Source organism: Saimiri boliviensis, chromosome 12 (assembly GCF_048565385.1).
Source record: "Saimiri boliviensis isolate mSaiBol1 chromosome 12, mSaiBol1.pri, whole genome shotgun sequence".
Lineage (NCBI taxonomy): Eukaryota > Metazoa > Chordata > Mammalia > Primates > Cebidae > Saimiri > Saimiri boliviensis.
In genome coordinates, this window is record NC_133460.1 from 5,200,565 (window position 1) to 5,225,846 (window position 25,282).

General features: G+C 42.5%; 1 protein-coding gene and 1 long non-coding RNA gene across 2 annotated transcripts in view; both read right to left on the bottom strand.

Annotated features, from left to right (window-relative positions):
- RBFOX1 (RNA binding fox-1 homolog 1) overlaps positions 1 to 25,282 on the bottom strand; it is a 2,539,409-nt gene that overhangs the window by 1,200,889 nt on the left and 1,313,238 nt on the right.
- LOC141580675 (uncharacterized) overlaps positions 1 to 25,282 on the bottom strand; it is an 87,428-nt gene that overhangs the window by 19,074 nt on the left and 43,072 nt on the right. Inside the window, exon 2 of the long non-coding RNA XR_012512988.1 lies at positions 1 to 19,007. This exon is cut by the window's left edge and continues 19,074 nt beyond it. This is a non-coding gene — a long non-coding RNA (uncharacterized LOC141580675). The remainder of the gene's footprint in view (positions 19,008 to 25,282) is intronic.

Here is a 25,282-nt window from a genome sequence, read left to right on the forward strand (position 1 = left end):
GGATCCCTGCATAGAAACTGCCCGCTGTGGATGCTGCTGCCAGCACTGTGATCACTGCCATGTGACATCACCAGCATCCATACTCGTGAACACAGAGTCGTGGTTCCAGATTCTACTCTTGACACATCCTCCACACACACACACACACACACACACACACACACACACACACACACACACAGAGTGATGTGCTTGTCAGCAACTCATTTCTTTTTATTGCTGGATAGCATTCCATTGAGTGACTATACAACTTACTATGCATTCACCTATTGATGGATGCTTGGGTAATCTCCTTTTTTTCTGCTTTTGCCATTGCAAATAAACAAGCAATGAGCATCCGTGAAGAAGTCTTTGTGTACAGATAAACGTTTTCATTTCTCTTGACCAATATTTAAGTCCAGAGCCACAGCTCTGTGTATGTGTATATATGTATACGTGTGTGTGTGTGTGTGTGTGTGTGTGTGTGTGTGTGTAGTTAGTGTATTTTCTCCTTGAGGCTTGACTTTTCAATCTCTTAAGGTCTTCTTATGGGACCAAGTTTTTTTATTTTGAGGAAGTAAAGTCAAACTTCTCTTTCTTGTTTAGCACTGACTGTGTTTCATCTGGGAAAACGTTGACCATGCTCAGTTTTCAAAGACAGATGTGTATGTTTTCTTCCAGGGACTTTCAATTGCTCGCTTTTGTAGTCAGGTCTGCAACCCATCCTCAGTCCATTTTTGTCTATGATGGACAGCATGGATCGGAGTTAAATTTTTCCATCCTAGCATCCAGCTGGTCCAGGATTATTTGTTGAAAAGACTCACATTTCCTCCTCAAACTATACTGGTGCTTTTTTAAGGAAAATAAAAAATCCCTGGACTCTATATATTACCATAGGTCTTGGGTCTTAAGGGGCTAAGTAAAAGCAGAGCCCAAATCAAGCACCGTCACTGGAGGATGTGTCAAGGGTAGAATCTGGAACCACGACTCTGTGTTCACGAGTATGGATGCTGGTGATGTCACATGGCAGTGGTCACAGTGCTGGCAGCAGCATCCACAGTGGGCAGTTTCTATGCAGGGATCCTAATGGTACCTTCAGCCCTTGCGTCTATTTTCTGAGCCAGGTTCTCAAGTTTTCCTGATGATTCTGCATTCTCCCCAAAAGCATTCAAATCAAATCATCATTTGCACAGGTTACCTAGAAAAGTTCTCTGTTGCAGACAATTGAGAATCCTGTACCGGTACAGTCGATCTACCCACACACTTAGTATCAGCGTCTCATCCAGTTCCATGGTTTGGCTTTACTGTTCCTGTATTGGTGTTGACAGTTCTCAATGCCTGCCATCTAGCACTCGGCCAACCTAGGATGCTCCTGGCTATGCCAAGTGTGCTTTACAACACAGAGCATGGGACGCATCAGAAATAGGACGAGTCTTCTTACGACTCCTTCCCACGTAGCCAGCACAATTTCCAGTAATCACAGTGGTTCCTCAGGGACACTGGGAGACTGTTCTTAGTACAGGCAGAAAGTGAGAGGAAGGTGACCAGTGGTGTTGGTGACACAAGCAGTCAAGGGGCCAGAGAAAGGTCTTCGATTTACACAGAAACTCTGAGAACTTCACCTTCTCACATTCCACAATGTGTACATGTTAGGAGCAGAGACAGGCAACATGGGAGTGGGGAAGGTAACTGCACTAAAAAGAAAAAAATAAAATAAGCTCAGACAACTGGGAATGGAGTCCAATGCAACTGTCCAGGAGAGGAATCCAGACTGGAAAAATACACAGTCCAGAGTGTATATGCGCAGGGAGAAATCTGCAGAAGAAACGGTGACCAGGAAGTAGAGCAAACTGCACACCTCCTCTGTAGCAATGAGCTCCATAAAGGGGACAGGAGCGTGAGGGAGATGAATGTTTAGAGGGTACAGAGAAAGCAGCCCCAATAAAACAATGGCAAATACACATTGCCTTACAGCTGAAGGTAACTGTAGGGTCCTCCACACAGTCAAGAAACGGGGACACAGTAAGACTCTCTCGGGGCCACCATGGAGTGCAGACAAGGGCAGCTCTGACACCCTCCATACAAGAGGACAGACATCAACATTCTCCACGGAAACAGACTGAAGATCACTCCTCGCCTGACTGGTCACTGCTTCCTTTTCCTAAGAGTACCCAAGAGAAGTTACAGTTCTCCGATTTTATGCAGGCTTTGCAAGACCATACATTAAGTAGGTTCCCTTCCCACTCTGGAAGATGAAGAGTTTCCGAAAGGCACTTTCTTTCACATCATAGCTCTCCCTGCCGGGGTGGATGCAAGAAGGGAGGTATTGCCTAAGTCTGGCCAACGTGATGTGCTCTTCAGGGATCCAGAAATGGAGCAGAATGAAACGTGGACAGAAGACTTAGCTGGAATTCATTTCTTCCCATGGAGGAGACCTCACAGTGGCTTGGTGCCTGCCATGCTACCAGCACTGCTTTTTCAGACACCTCTAAATTTTGTAAGCTTGCCGACTCCCGCTAATAAGTATTCTTTTTGCTTAATTTAGGGGGGGAATTGGTTTCTGTTGCTTGCAACCAGTGAACCCTAATTGGTCCACAAAGTTGAGACTGTCGCTGTAATTAACTGCAATGTTTAATTTCACTCCTTTGTAAATTGGGTTGATATTCATACACGAAGGATAATTACTTTGTTCTCATGTAATTCCTTTTGCTGTTATAAATCTCCATTAAGAAGCCCTGTTTGGGTCCATGAGAAACTGGATATCTGCCTCCTAGAAAAGGCAGGACAAAGCTATGCTGTGAGCTGTGATCATGCCACTGCACTTCAGGCTGCCTGTCAAACAATAACCTTTCTCAAAACAAAACAAAGCAACACCGAAGCCCTGTATTTTCATTTTGCATTGAAGCTTACAAATTATGTAGCTGGTGTAGCTGGTGCTGATGCTGGATGCTACGTGTAGAATGCAGAGTTAAGCAAAAGCCAGTCATGGTCCTTGCCCTACATAAGAGGTTAATGACCACATACATATAGAGAATGGGTCATTCATAACCCTAATATATGGGAAATTAAGGACACTTTTATTGAAACCCTAGTGAGCTTTTTTGAAACAACAGTTATTTGCTAAAAGTCAATTAAAATTAAAATGTTTAAATTATTTTAAATTCAAATCGAAAACTAGAAAAGTTAAAATTAAAAACTATAAAAATTAAGAATTAAAATTAAACATTTTAATTTTAGTAATTTTAATTATTTAGGTATATATTTATTTTGAGACAGAGGCTTGCTCTGCCACCCAGGCTGGAGTGCAGTGGTACAATCTTGGCTCACTGCAATCTCAGCTTATTGCAACCTCTGCCTCCAGAATCCAACCGATTCCCCTGCCTCAGCCTCCCAAGTAGCTGGGATTACAGGTGTGCGCCACCATAGCCGACTTATTTTTGTATTTTTAGTAGAGATGGGGTTTCACCATGCTGAGGCCGGTCTCAAACTCCTGACCTCATGACCACCACCCTTAGCCTCCCAAGGTGCTGGGATTACAGGTGTGAGCCACCATGCCCAGCCACAAAACTTTTAATTTTTAAAAAATCGTATTAAAATTAAAAACTATAAAATTGTATTAAGCTTTAAAACTATGAAAAGTAAAAATTTTCACCACGTTCCCATGTTCATAAGAGCCTGTCCTAAAGGTAATTATAATCGGGACAGCCGTAGGTCTTAAGACAAATGTAGCAACGAGTAAGATGTTTAAGGAAAAGTGATCTGATGTCTGAGAGCCCTGGTACTTGCTCCTGAGCTCACCCAAAAAGCCACGTGTCCATGCTAAGCGAAGCACCTGCAAATACCAGAGGCTCCTGCGACAAGGGGAGGTTGAAATGTCATTCCCCGGTTAGAAGTCTCCTGACACAGTAAACCTGATGCGTGTCTCAGAGATGTCCCTGGGCACCAGAGGAAAAGAGAATTTGGGAAACTCTGGGGGCAGAATGGGAATAAAGGAAGCAGTGGAACAGCCTGCGTCCTACTACTGGGTATGGTATGAGTCAGATTGCTGTCACTCATACAGTTCCAGCAGAAATAGCTGAGCTCCAGCCAGTTTGCCAGTACATTCCAAGAGGCTCACCAGCAAGGTGGGGGGACAATGGCCCGTGAGATGCACGGTTGGAACAGACACCTGGAAGGGAGGTGACTAGGGTTTTGCTGGAGCTAGAGCTGCCAAATCAAGAAACGGGAGTGATGGTTCAGCTATGACCATACCCAAATCTCATCTTGAATTGTAGCTCCCACAATTCCCACGGGTTATAGGAGGCATCCAGTGGAAGGTAAGTGAATCAGGGGGGTGGGTCTTTCCCATGCTGTTTTAGTGATAGAAAGTAAGTCGCGTGAGATCTGATGATTTTATAAAAGGGAGTTTCCCAGCACAAGCTTTCTCTTTGCCTGCCACCATCCACGTACGGCGTAACGTGCTCATCCTTCCACCAGGATTATGAGGCATCCTCAGCCATGTGGAACTGTGAATCCATCAAACCTCTTTTTCTTTGTAAATTTCCCAATCTCAGATATGTCTTTATCCACAGCCGGAAAACAGGCTAATACAAGGAGCAAAGAAGCCTCTGGGTGTTTACCTGAGGTATCTGTGATACTTACACATCATGAGAAAGAAAAAAAAAATTGGGTATTTTCAACAAAAAAAGTAGGCAAGTAGCAGCAACGTGGCTACAGCCTGCTGCCTGCCCACCTTCCAGATGAGCTTTTGGAACATACCAGCAAACCGGCTGGAGCTCAGCTGTTTCTGCTGGAGCTACATGAGTGACAGTAAACTCACTCATGCTCACCACAGCAAATAACAGGAATGCGACCATACTGTTGAACCCGAGAGCTGTGACTCTTTGCCTCTTCTTTCCTGCCCCCAAACTTCAGCAGATCTAGAGGGCCAGAAGATGAAAGGAAAGAATGCCTCAAAGTCATACAAAGTCCTCCCTCTTCATTCCAAGATAAAAGAAGGGGGGGGGAATGAAAAACACCACACACACTCTCCTTTTTGGAAGCTACGTGTCTGGCAAGGGGAGAAAAGAAATTTTAAACACATTGTAAAACAGCTACTTTGAAAAAGAAAATGATGGGGGCATAAATGCCCACTGAGACTAAACACTAATAACCAAAAGGGATCCGAAAGTTGAAAAATCTGTCTGAGATATTATTATGGGAAAGGGAAGAATAGGCAACTCTGTGAATCTGGCAACAGTGAGTGGAGAAAAAGTCCTGTCATGTTGATAACTCACTGAGCTGAGACTGTTCAGTAAACTAGTGTTTAATAAAAATGTTAAAGAAATATCAACAAGACATGCAGTTCAGATTCCCAAGTGTTAATACAACTGGGTATTTTGTACAACTTTACATACTTGCTTCCATACATGTTGTGGAGTCCATGAAGTTATTTAGCAATAAATCATCAACGGTTCTGATTTTAGTATACATTTACCTTACTTCATGCCATAGCTGTGCTACCAGCGAAAACAGCTGGCTCAATGTTATGTTTAAGATAAATTATTATTATTATTTGAGACGAAGTCTTGCTCTGTCACCCAGGCTGGAGCGCAGTAGTAAAACGCCAGCTCGCTATACCTTCTGCCTCCTGGGTTCAAGCGATAATCCTGCCTTAGTCTCTCGGGTATCTGGGATTACAGGTGTGTGCCTCCATACCCGACCATTTTTTTGTATTTTTAGTAGAGATGGGGTTTCACCAAGTTGGCCAGGCTGGTCTCAAACTCCTGAACTAAATCTGCCTGCCTCGGCCTCCCAAAGTGCTGGGACTACAGGTGTGAGCCACCACACCTGGCCAGGGTAAATTATTTTTTATGCATAGTAGAGCTTACCATCAATGCAATATGCTTTTATTTGAAAACAAGTACACAATGAAAACAACCCTCTTTAATAGGGTACTTCTTAGAAAATATCAAGTTACATAGATCGGGTAACAGACGGAGGCACAAATTCACCACATTTTAAAGTATAACAAGGTGGCAGCTAGAATTTGGGGGTGGTTTACAGCAAGCTGTTTTTTTTTTTATCTTAACCAATTAATTAGATATTGAGTAAAATTAATTGGGTATTGAGTAAAGGTGTTTCTCTTGCAAACCTGCCAAGTTGGATTGTTCTTCATGTAGAGAAATGGAAAGGAAAGTGATCAAGTTCAAACACTGATCATCCTACGGGTTCATTCAATAAATAGTCTTCAAGTTCCTACACCAATTTCTTCCACCAGGACACATGTGGCAATGCCTGGAGACATTTTGTTTGGCACAGCGTGGCCTGGGATGGGAGGTGGGGTGTGGCATGCTCTGTCACCTAGCGGGCTGATGGCAAGGTGAGGTAAACATTCTAGAGTGCACAGGATAACTCCCCTGGACCAAGAAGTAGCTGGTCCCAAATATCAGTAGTGGTATGGTTGAGAAACTGCCCTACTCAATGCCTAGTGCAAGTGATATCAAGATGAGACCCTGCCCACGGGGGGCTCACAGTGAAGATATATTTTTCAAATCTTATCTATCCTGTTAAACAGACACAGAAGCATACTGGCTATTTCCACCAGTTCCAAATATAGGATGTGTGAAGGACACTTGCTCTGCCCAGCTGTTCGCCATTTGCTCCTGTTGCCTTTGGAGATGATGCTTTAGGGTACACGCAAACAAAGAGGAGAAAGTCAAGGTCATGTTTTATTGGCTCTGCAATGACTATGCACTGATGGTGGATTTATCCAAATATTTATAATGCGCTGGAGACTGTTCAAACAGTTAGGCAGCTTGTCAATTCTCTAATGACTGAGGCATCCTAAGTTTGGAAAGTGGAAGTCTAGTTGTCTCTGAGAGCTGAAGGGCAAGCACACACATGTTGGTATTTCCATGGGATTGGTACCAAATACTTATTGAGCAACTATTATGAGCAGGACAATTTATGAGGGGAGGGCAAAGGTGCTAAAGATAAATAAAACAGAATCAAGGTTTAAGTAAAAGAAAGGGAAGGATTGCAGTTGGGTAAATCAGGAAAGGGTTTCTGAAGGCCACAGAGTCTGTTCATCTTTGAGGATGGAAAGTATGTAATGTGGAGTGGAAGGAAATTCAAGGCAGAGAAATTCATGTAAATCAAAGTACAGGATAAGGAAAGCAGGAAACATGAACAGGAAATGACAGTTCAGCTAAGGCATAGGAAAGGGGACAGCAAAGGGAGAAGAAGGTGGATCAAGTGTGGAATCTTGACGGAGTGGTGTGGCCACTCTTTTGAACTGTGCATAAAGAGACCTGGATCCTTATGAGAGCCTCTGCTGTTTGCATCCACACATCCGTACCCTACAGAGGCAGCAGCTCTGAGTAGCAACCATCAACTCGCCTGCAAGGCTCTGAGCTCAGGGTCACAGACTCCAGACTCTGACTTGGTAGGATAAACCATGTGCTCTCCAGTCTCTAATACGTGGCTTTCAACACAATCAAGACCAGTTCTCAAGAGAAGGGTGGGGGTCTCCATATCACTGCAGGTGCATGTCACTATAGTTGAGAGGGCCCCAAATAATAAAACAAAAATGTATTTCAAGTAGCGTAATGAGGCTGTGAGCAGACAGAAACATAACCAAAAATTCATAAAAATTATACATTTGGCTTGAATATTTATCCATGTGTTTCACAGGCTGGCAAAACAGACATCCCCAAACCCCAAAAATACATTATGTGAAGGACAAAGTAGCCTATACAGAAATCACTTTGATGGGGAAGAGGGGAAGGAAAGGATACATGTGAGCATGCACGTGTGCACACACACACACACACACTCGTTAGTATATACCTAAGACGACATATTCCTGAAAATAGACACAAAATACAAAAAAATTCAAAAGAAACTGGTAAAGTATCATTACTTCTGGAAAGGGAAACTCAGACTCAGAGATCATCAGTTGAAAGGAGACTTATTTTTCTTCTATATGCCTTTTCATACTTTTGAATGTTTTAAAAGGTTTTTTTAACATATTGAATAATAAATAAAATAACTTAAAAAGAAAGGTCACAAGTACAAAGAGACTAATGGAAAAATACAGTCAAACTCCTTTGGGAAGCAGTTAATAACAACATTTAGAAGCACAGATTTAAGTAGGATTTCCAGATTTGAATTTTTCTTCTGTCAATGGACAGGCAGGTGATCTTGGACAATTTATTTAATCTGTGATTACACTTCTTATGTACAATGGGGATAGTAATACCACCTACCTCTTAGGGTATTTCATTAAGAATTAAATGAGATATTGTGTATAAAGCATCTAGCTTGAGACCTGATATACAAGTCTCAAGCTATACAAGCTATAGCATGAATGACTGCCTTCTACAGTAATGTGGTGTCACTGCTGCCTATACTTCTAGAACCTCTTGATTGATGATCCAACTCAGACTAATTACAACAGAGCCTTTCACAACGTAACTGGATGTGCCTGATATTAACCCCTCTCCCATGTAGCGGAAGACAAATGGTTCCATTTGTTCCAATCATAATAGCACGATAGGACATCCAATACTCTATCACTCAATGGTGGCAGTAACACTGGGGTGACCCCCCTCTTTTTTAAACACAGGAATTAATTCATTCAACCCCAAACTAAAGAATGATATGGTGAGGTGGATGTTGATTTAATTCCATTTCAAAGAAACACTGCATGACCCACTTTATCTTCTTGCCCTATCACACATCCAAGGGACGTAACCATGGTCATATAAGTGATGAGAACAGCATTTCCAAGTGTTTAATTCCATGTTTCCCAATGTCATACTGGATGTCTCTGGGTCATTTTTACATGAACCTTTACTTCCTGCATTCAACCACTGAGAGTTCCATTGCTTATTTCTCTGCTCGTAGCAGACATAGGTATTTCCTGTGTGCTACGGTCTGAACATTTGGGTCCACTCCAAAATTCATGTGTTGAAACTTGGTTGTGAGTTACCTTTATGAAATGTTTAAGTTATGGGACAGAAGCTCTCATGAATGGGATTCACAACCTTATAAAATGGCTGGAGAGAACTAGCAAAACCCTTTTTCAGCCTTTCCATTCCTTCCCCCACCTAAAGGCACAGCGTTCCTCCCACCGCAAACACAGCAACAACGCACCATCTTGGAAGTAGAGATGGGGTTCTCTCCAGACACCTGCTGGTGCCTTGATCTGACACTTCCCAAGTCTGAACTTCCCAGCCTCCAGAAAAATGAAAAATAATTTTCTGTTCTTTATAAATTACCAGGTCGGTGGTATTACTATAGCAGCACACACCAACAAAGTGAAACAGGCATTTGCCTCCGACATAAGCACAAACATCTTTACTGACTTTGAAGACACCTTACAGCATCACTTCTCAGTGTCTTCACGGTCCTGCCAGTACTTCATGGCTCAGCTCACACTCTCGTTCCAGGGAAGTGTACTCAACTATGCCAGCCCAAATTCATCAAGTGCTTCTCCAAACTTAACATCACGTACTCCCTGGTAAGTTTAGGATCTGATAATTCTGGGATGGTTCCATGCATGTCACTCTGCTCCTCAGTGACACCACACAGTTCTGAAAACTAGAATTGCACTTATCTTCTTGTTTGCCTTCTAACACTTACTACAGTTCCCGATGCTTTGCAAGGAATTCCCAATAAACACAGGTTGACCAAGTATCTGCATGTTACAGTTTTGTGTTGATAACTTAGGTGGAGGGAGGGAATGTCCTATGCAAACAGTAACCCACCTATTCCCACCAACTTGAAGATTGCTGTATTGAGTTAAGAGTGTTCTCTGAAAATTTATGCTTACCAGATACTCAGAAGTGGCCTTATCTGGAAATACAGTCCTTGCAGATAGAATGAGTTAAGAGGAGGACATACGGGTTAGGGTGGGTCCTAAATCCAGTGACTACTGTCCTGACAGAGGGAGATGTGGAGATACACCAGGAAGTAGCCAGGTGATGGAGGAAGAAGGTTGAGCAATGCCAACATACACCAAGGAGTGCCAAGGATGCCAGCAACCACTGGACACTGGACAACCACATGGAAAAGCCAGGGAAGATTCTTTCCTCGAGTCCTCAGAGGGAGCAGGACCTGGCAGGCACCTTGATTTCAGATTTACGCCTCTGGAAGTGTGAGAGAAGTCTGTGCTCCTTTGTGATGGCAGTCCCAGAACACAAACACAATCCGCCACAGGCTTTTCTTAGCACAAAACAAACTCCAAGAACTGTGCTCACAACCTTGCGGTATCCCTCCCCTCATCCTATATGTTTACTAGGAACCTGATGTGTAACAAGGTAAAACTGAAGACAGACATGCTTTGAAAGTGGCTTTGTGGAACTACTGTAAACTGCTGCCATAAAAAGATTTGTAAATAACCTAAGTGCCCATCAACAGATAAATGGATACAGAAAGTGTGGTACACACGTCACGGAGTATTATTCAGCCATAAAAAGGAATGAGAGCCAATCATTTGCAACAACACAAACTGAACTGGAAATCAGTGTGTCAACTGAAGTAAATCAGGCACAAAAATTCAAACACTGCATGTTCTCATTTATACGTGGAATCAGCATAAATTAGTTCAACCATTGTGGAAGACAGTGTGTCAATTCCTCAAGGACCTAGAAACAGAAATTCCATTTGACCCAGCAATCCCATTACTGGGTATATACCCAAAGGATTATAAATTGTTCTATTATCAGGACACATGCACACAAATATTCATTGCGGCACTGTTTGCAATAGCAAAGACCTGGAACCCACCCAAACACCCATCAATGATAGACTGGACAAGGAAAATGTGGTGCATATACACCATGGAATACTACTTAGCCATAAAAAACGGTAAGTTCTTGTCAGTTCCACAGCAAACCATCCAAAAATCTGTCATCCAAATGGCCAGTAGCTTTATCAACTTATTGGCAATACTAACCCTGTCTCTCTTCCCCTCTTCCTTCTCTCCTCAGATAGTTCCTAAGTAGCTGCTTTTTATCAGATATTCCTCCACATGCTGAGCAAAGAGAGATGAGTAAGAAAGACAAAGATTCTCATCCCACGGCATGTTCCGGTTGGCAGAAAAACGCAATTGAACAATTCAAACAAATACGTAAGATTTTTAACAGAGCAGTAAATATGAATAAATGTATTAAATGCTAGTGACTCCCAGGAAGGAGTTTTCTCACATAGGATGGTCCATGGCTTCTTAGAGAGCTGAAAGATAAGGAGATGGTTCTTTGGAGAACTGGAAGAACATTGTCTCAAAGTTAGTAGTCATGCAAAGTCCCTGAGTCCAAAATGAACTTAGCTGGGGTCAATTAATTGAAAGAAAGAGAGTGTGGCTACAAAGAGCAGAATGTCATGAGCAGGAAGGAGCTACACCCCACAAAACCTGCAGGTCCAGGCAAGGGGTTGGACTGCATTATAAGTGCAGACGGAAGGCTTAAGAATGGGTTAAGCAGGAGAAGACACAATCTGGTCTCCTTTATCAAAATATCCCTTCTTATGGTTCACTGTTTCTTGGGTACTGTAGCTAAGTATTAACCTGGTTATTAATATTAATCCCATTATTGAATGCCAACCCAAGTTATGGTTTCTGAACAGGTCATATCTAACTTTACAAGCCACTCTCACACCTTCCTGTCAGCTAAATTAATAGAAATAGCTTTATCCAGAATTGCTTTCCTTATGCTAAGCCAAAGCATATTTTGCACTCTTTTAACTGTCTTATTTCATTGACTGAAGGTGATGTCTTCATAAATATCTTTTTTTTTTTTAAATCTTCCCAATACTAATGGTATTATGCATCTTCTGATGAATGGCCAGCTTGGGTCAAAATTAATCCAAGATGGGAAGGTGGTAAGGCATCAATATTTTAGCAAATGTCATCTCTGAAATTATGGCATTTCTTCCTATCACTTCAGAATTATTAACACCTTGCTTTATGATGTCTTCATTGGGGGTAGGACCGAGATTTATCTACTTGGGAGACATAAAATGTTGATCCTCATTTTAAGAGACACACACACACACACACACACACACACACACACACACACACAGTACATCCCCTGAGTGCCATTAAAATGTACCGCATAATCTTTGGAAATTGATTCAAAGAAAACAGACACCAGTTTTTCTAGATGCAAGGACATTTTTGCTCTGCCAAATATCCTAACACTTTCACTAGAAAACAAATATTTGGCTTTATAGAAGCTGGTTGATAACCTTGGTGAGAAAAGTGAGAGCTGAATTTTTAATTCCTTAGCCCTGCAAAAGAAGTATTCCCCTTTCCTTAGCTCAAATTCAACAAGACCGAAACAGGATTAAAATGGGCCAGTGAAAAGGACTTCATCTGCTAGTCGTAACTCTAAGCCTTCCATTTTTAGACATGAGGATTCCTCACTATTTAGCTTTAAGAATCACAATTCTACGGGAGATAAAAATGATGCTTACACAGTGCATCTAAAGTCAACTCCTCAAAATTCGGCATTTCTTAAAATTGTTTTCTGGCTATCCAACAAGGCTATACTCAGCCAGAGAGTTCCTCAGCTAGCCTGCAAGTATTTCTTTGAAACAGAATAGGGCCTTCACATGCGTGACTGCTGGTGTTTTAAGGAAAAAAGATTAAAGAGAGAGACAAAGAGGGGAAGGAAAGGAAAAGAAAGATTAAGGAAAGGGAAGAGGAAGGGAAGGGGAAGGAGAAGGGAAAGTGAAGGGAAAGTGAAGGGAAAGGAACGGGGGAAAAAAAGGAACGATGCAGGTAGAAGGGAAAGGGAGGGGAGGAGAACGGAGACAGAAAGGAAGGGGAAGAAAAGAAAGGGAGGCAGAGAGAGAAGGAAAGGTTTAATTGTTATTAAATGAGAAGGAGAAACGTCATTATTAGTGGAATGTTAGAAAGGGATATTTGGGCTTTAGAAATGAACACATCCATTGTTTAAAAAAGCGCACGTGGCCGGGCGCAATGGCTCACGCCTGTAATCCCAGCACTTTGAAAGGCTGAGGCGGGCGGATCACGAGGTCAGGAGATCAAGACCATCCTGGCCAACATGGTGAAACTCCACCTCCACTGAAAACACAAAAGCATGAGCCGGCTGTGGTGGCGGGCACCTGTATTCCCAGCTACTCAGGAGGCTGAGGCAGGGGAATCACTTGAACCCGGGAGGCAGAGGTTGCAGTGAGCCGAGATCGCACCACTGTACTCCAGCCTGTGTGACAGTGAGACTCCATTAAAAAAAAAAAAAAAAAAAATGACTCACGAACCTTTTCCTTGACAAATGAGCAATGGTAACAACACAGTCTAGGCATCCCTGTCATACCGCCTATTTGCTGTAATTTAAGCAATACCCATCGTTAGGTATTTTCTGCCCCCATTTATTCACAATTATGGAAAAACACCATTTTGAGCATGTAGTAAGCCTGCTTCCCACGTGCCTGATTATTGCCAGCCACTATTCCTGTACGTGGAATTGCTTGATTAAAGGATCTAAACATTGTAAAAAGGTTTTGATATAAATTGACAAATTACCCTTCAGAAAATTTCTGCCAATTTACATCTCTCTAGTGGCTCAGGAATTATTATTTTTTCCCCTACAGTCTTTCCAACCCTGGGTATTCACAGAAATTTTATTGCAATTTTGTTCTCTCTCTCTCAGTAATGCCTGCCTACTTTCTACTGACAAAAGCACCTCAAAGTCCTTCTCGGGGTTCTCTCTGCCTCATTAGACCCGCTTTGTTGTATTATTAAGCAGATGGCTTGATATCACCAAATCAAGGGACGCGCACTTGACCCAAAGAAGATCACTCACAGGTTGAAAACTGATGGAGTTCATTTGTGGTTCTGTGGCTGCCCAGACTGAATTTAGTAGAATTTTCTTTTCTTTTTAAGATGGAGTTTCACTTCAGAAGCTTTTTATTTAGAGAAGAAATGTTGTTTGCATACTCCAAGTTGCAAAACACCGCCATAAAGAAGCCCTAAGCACCTCCAAATGAAGCAGTTCACTGAAAGGGCCTGGTCTCTAGTCATGAAAGAAGAAAGCTCAGCAGGTGCACGGTGGAAACATGCCCATGGGTTCTCAATATTTATTTTTGTGCCTGTCCCAGGAAGGAAGAAAGACTGATAGCTTACTACCATTCCTACTGATCCAAAGCACCTGCTCAGTCATGGTGGAAGGGCGGTTAAGAGCATGGGGTCAAATCCACTGTTCTGGCGTATGTTAACTGCCTGAGTTTGAGTTAAGTCCTTTAATCTTCCTAACCCTCAGTTCTATGAAATAAAGATAACAAAGCCTTTAGATACTAAATAAGAAAGTATCTACTGAGTTGCTAATACAGTAGGTGGCAGGTAATGGCAGTTCTTGCAGAACTTTCTTTTCTTTATTGTTATTTCTTTTAAGATGGAGTTTCACTCTTGTCACCCAGGCTGGTGTGCAGCAGTCCGATCTCAGCTCGCTGCAACCTCCGCCTCCTGGGTTCCAGTGATTCTCCTGCTTCAGCCTCATGAACAGCTGGAATTGCAGGTGTGCACCCACACCTGGCTAATGTTTGTATTTTTAATACAGATGGGTTTCATCATGTTGGCCAGGTTGGTCTCAAACTCCTGACCTCAGGTATCTGCCTGCGTTGGCCTCTCAAAAAGTGCTACAACTATAGGCATAAGCCACTGCACCCAGCAGAATTTCCATCAGAAATGAATATTCTCTAGATTTCTCCAAGGTGGAGGGCACTGTATGGCAAGTGGGGCTATATTCCAATGTACAGTGTCTCTTCTCTCAAAGGAAGTCTTAACCACAATGGCAATGTGACACAACAGCATCACCTGACTATTGTCATTTCATCTGACCCTTTCTGTTGCACAAAGCACTCCCACACACATTCCCATTTCATCTTCACTCAACCCAGTGTGGTAGGCAGGGCAGGTATTATCAATTCCACTTTAGAGATAAATTACACAGACCATTCCCACCCTCCACCCCATCTTGACCGCAGAGACATTCGGCTGGGTTGGCAAGTCAAGCTTTCCACTTTGCACCTGTGCATGGTGGGTGGCAGCTTCTTATCCAGAGTGAGACAGTAGTTAGAATTCACCGTTTACCTTCTCACGGTCCTTGAGATCCCACTGAGAAAATATTTCCCCCTTTATTTTCTGGCTCCACTGGGTGGTAAGCCAGGAAGAAAATAACTGTACAGTTGAACTCTGGCCAAATGCTATCCCTGTGTCTGCCGGGTCCAGGAAAGAACAGGGTGCAATGTTTACTACTTCTGCAAGAGAACAGATAGATAAATAAAATTCAAAGAGCAGTGATGCTGGGTGGTTCTTAAGGCAAACACTAGGACAATGTTAAGGGCTGAATTCCACCTTCCCAGGGTGTTTTCCCAGCACAGGAGGGGCCAGAGCATGATTCTGAATTGGGATCAGATCTACGTGACTCAGAGAAAAGTATACAAAATGAATGACCCTCAGTGTGCCCATCTCTAAAACATAAACACATTAGCTGAAATAACACAGGGTCATCACCTGGCTCCTGACTGGTGCACTTTATCCCTCCCCATGACGGCCAACTTGACAGCCACAGAAAGCCTTGGGACTGACCCATGAATCTCTCACTTTGCCTGGAATTGCATATCTTGAAATATTTTCTTTTCCCTCCTCAAGTCATATGAAAACTTTTCTTAACTAACGTTTGTTTCTTAAATGGGATATAGTGTTTGGCCCAGACAACCCTCAAGGTAATCAATAAAGTCCTATCAAGTTTATTTAACAAACCATAGGGCAGGCTATTAATCTGTTCCACTTAGATTTCATAAAAAACAAATCCATATTTTTATCCACTGCAGGAATGGTGACAGTTAGGGGTGAAAAGAGACAATAAGGAAATCTACAACATGAATGGGTTCTACAAACACAGACGAGAACTTCACAGAGTCAGCGAGCCGTCAACAACATCACTCAACTCAGTGGGTCTCATGTCTCCAAAATGCAGAATGGCCATCATCACAATTAACGTCACCATCACTACCATTATCATCATCTCATCACTATCACCGCAAGTCTTAAGGCCCCAGACTCTACAGGACATTTACGTCTCATACAATCTCTGGTGATGTACTTTCAAGAATTGGAAAGTAAGGTAGTAACCAATAGAAGAAAAGCCGAAACTTTACAACTTGGAAAAATCGTGGCTGTGAAGGGATGTGGCAGAAAGGGTGGGAGGATAATTCCGAAACCACCATGGAAGACAGGGTTTGTCATCAAGAAGAGAGAACAGGAAAACGGAGACTTTATTGTAGCCACTGAGTACTATCTGGGGGGTTTTGAGGGCCGCAGGGATTTAATGCCCAAGCAAAGCACTCTCTGAAACACAAAGCACTTCTAAATTCCCCCTGAGTATAAATCCTCAAATCCTCTCCTACTTGAGCAGTGTAGGTGAGAAGTGCTGCCAAAGAGAAGCCAGTTGGGAGACAGGAGACGTTGGTATCAGAAATGAGAACTGTACCTCTGTCCAGCAGAGAAGGAGAAAGAGCGACTTGAGGGAGTAATTAACTGTCATGCCTAAGATTAATTGACGACCCTCTAGTTTTGCCCCAAACACAGATGTATTGGGATCAGGATGCAACCTTGAATACTAAAGGTGAAGGGAGAACAGTTATTTCTGGATCAGAGCAAACTGAATATGCAGAATTGTGGGTGATGTCAAAATGCGAGCTGTGGAGCTGGGTAAGGCCATATATCATCATGCCCTTCCATAAAGTGGCTTGTCAGAAGTGAGCCAAGAACCTAAATTAGGAACCGGCATGTACTGGGAAATTTCTTGGTCACAAGTGGTCCACAACAAGCCGGACATCCTGTTACACAGCCTTGCACACACTTCCAGCTCTCACTTTGGAATCAGAGGCTAAAAGGAACACTCATTATGTCGGTGCATACACTAGTAGGAATTTATGTTCACAGCTTCTGACCTGGCCTGCTACTTTATCTCTGCTCCTAGAGCAAATTTGTTGAGGAAAGAGGGTAGTTTTCCCTGGAATATCTCAAGGTGCCAAGACTGAGGCTCTTTTCCAAATGCAATGTTCCCATAACACCCCACTATGTGCCCATCCTCCATACCTGGGCAGGTTTTGCTATTGCAAATATCTCTACTAACTATTGGTGAAATTACTGGTTTATATATGCATTTTTATCTAAGTTATCTCAAACCAGAATGAAAACTGAGAAAGTAAGATTTTTCATTTTATTTGCAGCTAGCACCACAAATGATCGATGTTACTGAAATCTTGACAATCAACGTATTGTCTTCCAATGCCTCGTTCAATAAAAAAGGATTTTTCAATCCCATGAAAGTGTTGGGTTTTATGAACTAGTTACTGTGTGTGTGCAAAGTGCTAGGGTTATGAAAAAATAACAAGCCTTATGCTTGAGAAATTTTTCCACTGAAACGATAGGCATTTAAACATAAGAACGTAAAATGATCATAACAACAACAGGGGCTGTTGAGTGCTACTGCTGAGTACTGTTAAGTGTTCCATGATTACCTTTTACTATCCTTACAACTATGTGACATGGGTTTGAAGCCTGCGTGTATTTTACAGATGAAGAAACTGAGAGACTAGACAGCAGCTTATCTAAAAATCACACATTTCACAGAAGGCAGAGCTAAAATGTAAAGCCAGGAAGTCTTGCCTGAAGACAAGAGTTTGAGACCAGTTTAGCCAACATGGCAAAACCCCGTCTGTACTAAAAGTAAAAAAATTACCCAGGTGTGGTGGCACACACCTGTAATCCTGGCTACTTGGGAGGCTGAGGCAGGAGAATTGCTTGAACCCAGGAGGCAAAGGTTGCACCACTGCCCTCTAGCCTGGGTGATAGAGCAATGCTCCTTCTCAAAATAAAATACAAAATAAAGCCAGGAAGTCTAAATACACGGTTCAGGTGTTTCAGTGCCAGTACCTAAAAAAACAATACAGGTCTCGTGAACTCATTCCATCTGGAATAATCAAGGGACATTTGCAAAACTGAAATTTGAGCTAGGTATTGAAGGATAGAGTGAAATTCACCCAGGAGGCAATGAGGATAGGTGAGAGACTTCAGGCAGATAAAGGAGGTGTTCCAGATAAAGGATACCAGATGCAAGTATGTTTACGGCTAACATTAGTTCAGCACAAGGGAGGTATGGGGTAGGCGGAAGTCAGGGCAGGCGAGGTTTTGGGAAATGCAGTAAGAGAAAGCAGGCAGATTAAAGAGGTATTTGGACTTAACACCGTAGGCAAGGAGAATAATGGAATGATTTTGATCCATAAAAAGCCTTCTTTGGAAGAAAACTGTTCTATTTAAACAGAGGTTCATAAATATCTGGTCTCAAGAGGAGACTTGAGAACAGTGTAACTGGTCATTTGAGTATGAGCTGAAGAGGGTAGACAGCCTATTAGCCATGTCTGAAACTCTACGAAAGATATGCCCAGGACCGAAATGAGAGGACTCTGAATCTCAGGCTCATATGTTTGGTTTTATGTCATGCTCCACTGGGAAGTTCGGAGGGGTGTCTGAGTAGAAGATGGGCACAAGGATTCTGTCTGATGAAGACACGCAGAGCAGCTGAGCATAAAATGGATGGGCCAGGGGAGGAAGAATAAAGAAAAGTAAGCGAAGCCTCTACGTCTCAGCATCCTTATCTATAAAGTGGGAAAAACGAAATGACTGATCTTGTCCAGCCATACTAAGCATTGTAGGAGAAAATCAAAGTTCTGACCACAGTGCCTAGCACCTCAGTAAACCTGCACTAGACGCTCACTTCTCTCCTTCTCTTCTTTCCTGCTTTTTTCCTTTTCTTTTCTTCCTTCCTTGACTTGTTCAGAAAGTCCTGTAGCCTGGATCAGACGCGTGCCACGACTACACTGTGGATTCTCTGGTTGTTTTGTTTTTGTTCTTCTCTTTCTCCTCTCCACCTCCTCCTCTTCCTTCTTCATGTCCTCCTTCCACTTTTTTCTCCATGTCTCTGTCTCTTTTTCTCCTCTTCCCCTTCCTCCTATGCCGATAAAAATAATGATCGTTACTATTGGAAACTGCATGACTACAGCGGAGAGTGGATCCTTGAACACTTCAGGAGATACCACTTTTGTGGTCATGGTAGAGATGAATTAGGGACGGACAAAGGACATGTGAGGGGTACACAAAGGCGTGGTGAGGAGAATACCAAAAAGGCACACCCGCACCCCTGCCTACCCTTTCAACTGCTGGGGCACATTTACAAAAAACTGTGAATAGGTGGCTGCTTTTAAATGGAAAACCGTTTAGTTGAGCTAAGTGTGATCTCAGTAGGGGACTAAACCTGGCACGGAAGGAGTGTAGCATCGGTACATGTGCAGAAAAGAAAGGTGACTGGCTCTCCTTCCATGCTCTGAAAGACAAAGAAGCCCTTAAACCTCCACGCCCTGCTACAGAGATGTTCGGGAGGTCAGATTCATACGAATATGGTAAGATGAGGTGGAAGGGATTGCCCATGTATGCGTGTGTGTTACAAATGGCATTCTGAACACCTTTTTAAGCAAAGAGCATCCCCCAAAGGATGGAAGGTACAGCTTTCACGAAGTGGCTCAAAATCAGAAAGAGCACTGGATGGAACATGACACCTGGGGCTGATTTCTGGGTTCATCTAATGATAGTGAAGCTCATTCTTGATGACCAACAGCTACGGGCTTACAGAGCAACGCAGTCCATGCCTTCAAGTGTTGATCCTTTATAAGGTGGACATGGGCCATTTGCAAAGCCTGCTGGGCATATGCTGAACATCCTGCATCTTTTTTCTTTTCCCTATTTCTGTTCTTTCCATCAGCCTCTATTTTCCAGTAGGAATCTCTTTCAGCCTGACTCCCACTCAGGTGAGCACTGGCTCATGTGACCAAGCCAATGAGACCACTCCAATCTTGCTTACACCGATTGGCTCTCCTGTGGCCATGGAAACAAGACAGTGATGTCATGGTCTCCAGACTTTTACACAGAGTCATAAGTCCAGTGCACTCTCTCTTCCCCTGAAAACGGTGATGTGTAGATATGAGGCCATAAGTAATGTTATCCAAGCACAAAGCCCGATAACAAGGGGGTGAAGCTGCCAGAAACACAACCAGCAGCCCAGTCCATTTCCCAGGCATTTGCCGAGTGGCAAAGACTGTGCAAAGTGCCCAGTGTTCGCTAAAACCCAAAACCCAATATGCTAGGCATTCTTAGACTCATTACTTTGCAAATGAAGTCTCTGAAGCTTAGAGAGGCACCTAAGGTTTCACCTAAGAATGGTTGGTAGAGCTGTGATTTGAAGCCAGGCTAGAACTACTGGCTTAGATTCTTCAATACTGTGCTATATTGATTGATGTGTTATTCTGTATTCTCGGAGTGGGAAGGAGACACAGATGAGAGAGAGGAATTCATAACACAATTTTTCTGCTTCTCCTTTCCATCCCAGTATGAAAGCTCATGTCTAATGGCAAAAAATAGAAGGCCAACACAGAGTTGACATTCTCTCTAGCTAAAGACCTTTAAAATAAAATCAGATGACTCCCCTGAGGGGCCAGCATTGGATTACTTGACCTAGACCAAGCCAATGGGACCACCTCATCCTCTTCCTCCTGCGGACTGACTCTTCTGTGGCCATGGAAACAAAGACAGTGAGATCATGGTCTCCAGGGATATCACGGTCTCCAAAACACAAGACAACAATGGTCTTCATAGTACTTGGGTACTAAATGAGAAAGACTTACAGAGATTGCCATTTTCCTGTGAGAACTCTGGAAATTGGAGGCAGAAGACTAAAACAGAGGCTCTTGTGCAGTGTCTAGCAACATCCAGTCTTGGTCCAGACCCTCTCCCTTAAGGTTCTTTGATCTGATGCTGGAAATTTCCCACACCTACCCTTCAACTCCATGATGTATTCTATCTGAAAAGAACTCATGTCCAAGACCTGAATGCAGCATATTCCCTATCCTACCTGAGGCTCAAACTGTGAGCACTCTTGAGTGAAGTTTTATTTTTCTAATCATAATGTATGTTTTTTAAACTAAATACAGGCATGGATCTCTTGTTCTCTTCACCTGTTTTAAATCCCCCTCCCCCCCCCTTTTTTTTTTCTGAGACAGGGTTTTGCTCTGTTACCCAGGCTGGAGTGTAGTGGTGTGATCACGGCTCACTGCGGCCTCCACCTCCCGAGCTCAAGAAATCCTCCCATCTCAGCAACCCAACTAAGTGGGACCACAGGCACGTACCACCATGTCTGGCTAATTCCTCCATTTGGAGACAAGGGATGTCTCACTATGTTGCATAGGCTGGTCTTGAACTCTTGGGCTCAAGGGATCTTCCTGCCTTGGCCTCTCAGAGTGCTGGGATTACAGGTATGAGGCACCATGTCCTGCTTGTTCTCTTATCCTTGTAGGGAGAAATCTTGAAAGAAGACGTGGCTATTATGAAATATTGACATAACCTAAACATTATGATATAGACACTTCTACAAAGAGTTGCACAGACTCTGGTTTCCCATAGAATCAAAGTATTTTCAATAGAAGAAAGCTGTGACTTCAAGTCTAAATACTTCTACAAAGAGGAAAGCCACTGGTGGAATCTGAATAATCTTTTCTGGACAATGTCTTCTTATAAAATCCATCTATCATGCACATCACTAATGCTTTCCATCTGCAAATTACTAACACCACCGCCTTTAATAAAGCAAAAGGTTTCTTTCTTCACCAGGGAGTTAGTAAATATTAAAACACCCTCTTTGGCGCTCATTCTAACCGGGGCAATTATGTATGAGGACTATTCACAACGGACTCAATTTGACAATAATTATTCTCAGCAATGCCAGTTGGTAGTTTCTATGGGCTCCTTGTCTCTGCAGACATGAAAACTAATTTTGATTCTAAAAGCGCATGTTTAAAAATTCTCCCATGTCAGTCCAGCGCCTAGGAACATAGCAGGAAAATTCCCAGGTCTTCATTTTGCATATGATATTCTCCATCTACCAAGAGGGATGCATTTCAGCTCCATGACAGACCCTAAGAAAAAGTATGGGGTGGATTTTAGGCAGCTCGCATGTGTCAAGCCAAAGTGAACAAGCACAGTGGCCTATTCCACTCTACTTCCTGCAAACCTCTTTTATGGGGGCACCAACACATCCACGTATCACACTCCGCTCTCTTCCATCTTTCTCTTTGGGGATTTTCTAGGGGCTTTGCTACCAACCCAGTGGAACACCTGCAGGCATGCTGGGCTTTCTCCCCTGCCTGCTCTTACATGGAAAAGCCATTCTGATCCATGCTCCCTCAATGATCCTAGATGCCTTTAACATAAATGGTGCCTTTCAACACATACCCCTCAGAATTCATCATTTAACAGCTCGTTATAGCACTTGATGTTACCGTGGGAGACAGAAGCAGCACACACCATGTTCCAAATCGACTCCCTGTCTTTCATGCTTAAAATTATGAGTCAGCCACTAGTGACTATTAAAGAGGGCATACCTTTTTTTTTTGCACACACACAAAGCTTTTTTTAAAGGGTGCAGCACTACTTAACAAATAACAAAAGCCTTTAGCAGCTCGCCTGGTACTGGAAATAAGCTGTTTTTTGTTTTTGTTTTTGTTTTTTTTAATAGTCTGTGACAATGAAACTGAGATTTCTCTGTGCCCAGATTTGGAGCCTCTCCAACCTTTAAACTTCATTGCCCAGTAGAGTATCCAACTGTGTTTGTGGGAGGGATTCAGGCTATTAAAATCTATTTGGTAGGGAGCCTCGAGAGGCATACACAGGCTTTCATCCTCCTGACTTCTCCATCACATGGAATCCAATAGACTTCAACCGCTTGGGTAGTCGGCGAACAAATGAATGACAATAATGTGTTGTCATCTGTGCCTGCTGTCCCTCACCTGGCCTCCTCTGTGACCAAAAGCACATCTTTCTTAGTGAGGGAGCTTAGCCAGGTCAGGGACTCAGCGTGTCATCAAGAACAAGAGCAGAACGGCACGGGGACACTGGGAGTTGGCTTCTGTGGCATCACATGTGACCTTCCACAAACAAAAGCAGTTCAAATCTCAAAAACACTTCAACCTGAGGTTACTGAAAAGCCGGCTTTCAGAGACGGCTTGCAGAATCCAATAATGATTCTGGTTTGGTTGTTCAACGCCGGCCACATGAGACAAAGGGGCTAACAAAAATAAATCTTTATAATGAGGAAGAGAGCATATACATGTTTCCACTCTTCTTTTTCTCTACGGACTCCCATCAAAGAGTTCAGGTGACAGGAAGTTAGAGTCAGAAGCTTTCAGTCACTATGAACATCCCTAGGAAAGCTGCGGCCTGGCATGCAGCTGTTCAATCACAGGAACAAATGCCACCCATGCCCTGAATGGCACGTGACCAATTGTCTAAGGTTGGCCAACTTCACATCTGCCTTTGGGTAAACATCTCATCACTCAGGGAGCACCTCCTTCATGATCAGAGATGTAATTTATTCTACATCTCCTCAAATCTGGCTTCTCCTGCTTTTTTTTTTTCTATTTTTAAAAAAATATTTTTAATGTTCGTGGGTACCTAGCAGATGTATTTATTTGGGGGTTACATGAGATATTTTGGTACAGGGCTGCAATGCTTCTTAATCACATCACGGGTCTCCATCTCCTCAAGCACTTATCTTTTGTGCTACAAACCATCCAACGTTACTATGTTGCTTGTTTTAAAATGTACACTTAAACTGTCGTTGACTACAGCCACCCTGTTTTGCTAACACTCGATCTTATTCATTCTTTCTAACTACGGTTTGTACCCACTCAACATCTCCATTTCTTCCTTTCGCACTATCCTTCCCAGTCTCCAGTAACCATCCTTCTACTTTCTCTCTCATGCGTTCAAATATTTTAATTTTTAGCTCCCGCAGATAAGCAAGAACCTGCAAAGTTTGTCTTTCTGTGCCTGGCTTATTTCCCTTAGTACAGTGTCCTCCACTTCTAACCATGTTGTTGCAAATGACATGATCTCATTCTTTCTATAGCTGAATAGTAGTACTCCAGCGTGTCTATGTACCACATTTTCTTTATCCATTTATCTTACAAGGGATTAATAACCAGAACATATCAGGAGCTCGAATAACTTCATAGGGAAAAAAAAAAAATCCTGCATTTTAAATCTGTTGCCCAGCCCCCACCAAAAGCCTTTACCAAGTAATGACATTTTACTGGAAGATCCTCTCTGCATCACAGCTTGAGGGTTACTTAAGATAAAGCACAACAAAATCTCGGTGACTTCTTTGCAATAAAATCAGTATTTTCTCAAGGTCAGTGGTATATTTTAAAATCTCATCCAAAAGGATGGTACCATGGTGATGGGTGATCTTAACTGCCATTAACATAAAATCTTACGAAATAAAACTTTACATTCATGTAGTACTGAGAAACCAAGTCCCAACCTGAGGCACACAGAATGAATACTGTTAATGATAACAACAGTAATAAGCATCTTTTTTTTAAATTATTTTTTATTATTATTAGGTTGGTGCTAAATTAATTACAGTTTTACCATGATTACTTTTGCACCAACCTATATAAATGGCAAGTATCTTCTCTAAATGTAATCCAGAGCCTTAAATATGGCAAACAATTCATCCTGTGAATCTAGAGATGGAGTATTTTAGGATGAAGTAACTGCTGATGGAAAGGAAGCAATGACCTTGCCACGTTTTAAGATGAGCAAGAAAGAAGCTGAAAAGAAAAATAAAAGAAATAGTGATAGGAAATGTCTTTGAGGTAAGCAGAGACCAGATGTTATGGGATCTCATGGACTACAGTTATTCTTTCTCTTTTTCTACCACAGTGGGACACCTCTGGAGGGTTTTAAATAAGGGATTAGCTGACTTAAGTTTTTTTTTGTTGTTTTTTGGATTTTAACTGCAGTTAAAAAAAAACACATAATCTCAATTCTTAAGTGTACAGTTCAGTTGTGTTAAGCGTATTTACATTTTTAAAAGTTTATTTTATGTTCAGGGGACATAAAATAAGGAACAGGTTTGTTACATAGGTAACTTGTGTCATGGGTATTTATTATACACATTATTTTATCACCCAGGCATTAAGCCTACTACGCATTAGTTATTTTTCCTGATCGTCTCCCTCCTTCCACTTTACACAAGGCCCCAGTGTGTGTTGTTCCCCTCTATGCGTCCATGTGTTCTCATCACTTAGCTCTCACCTCTGAGGGAGATCATGTGGTATTTGGTTGTCTGGTTTCTGTGTTAGTTTGCTAAAGATGATGACCCTCATCCCCATC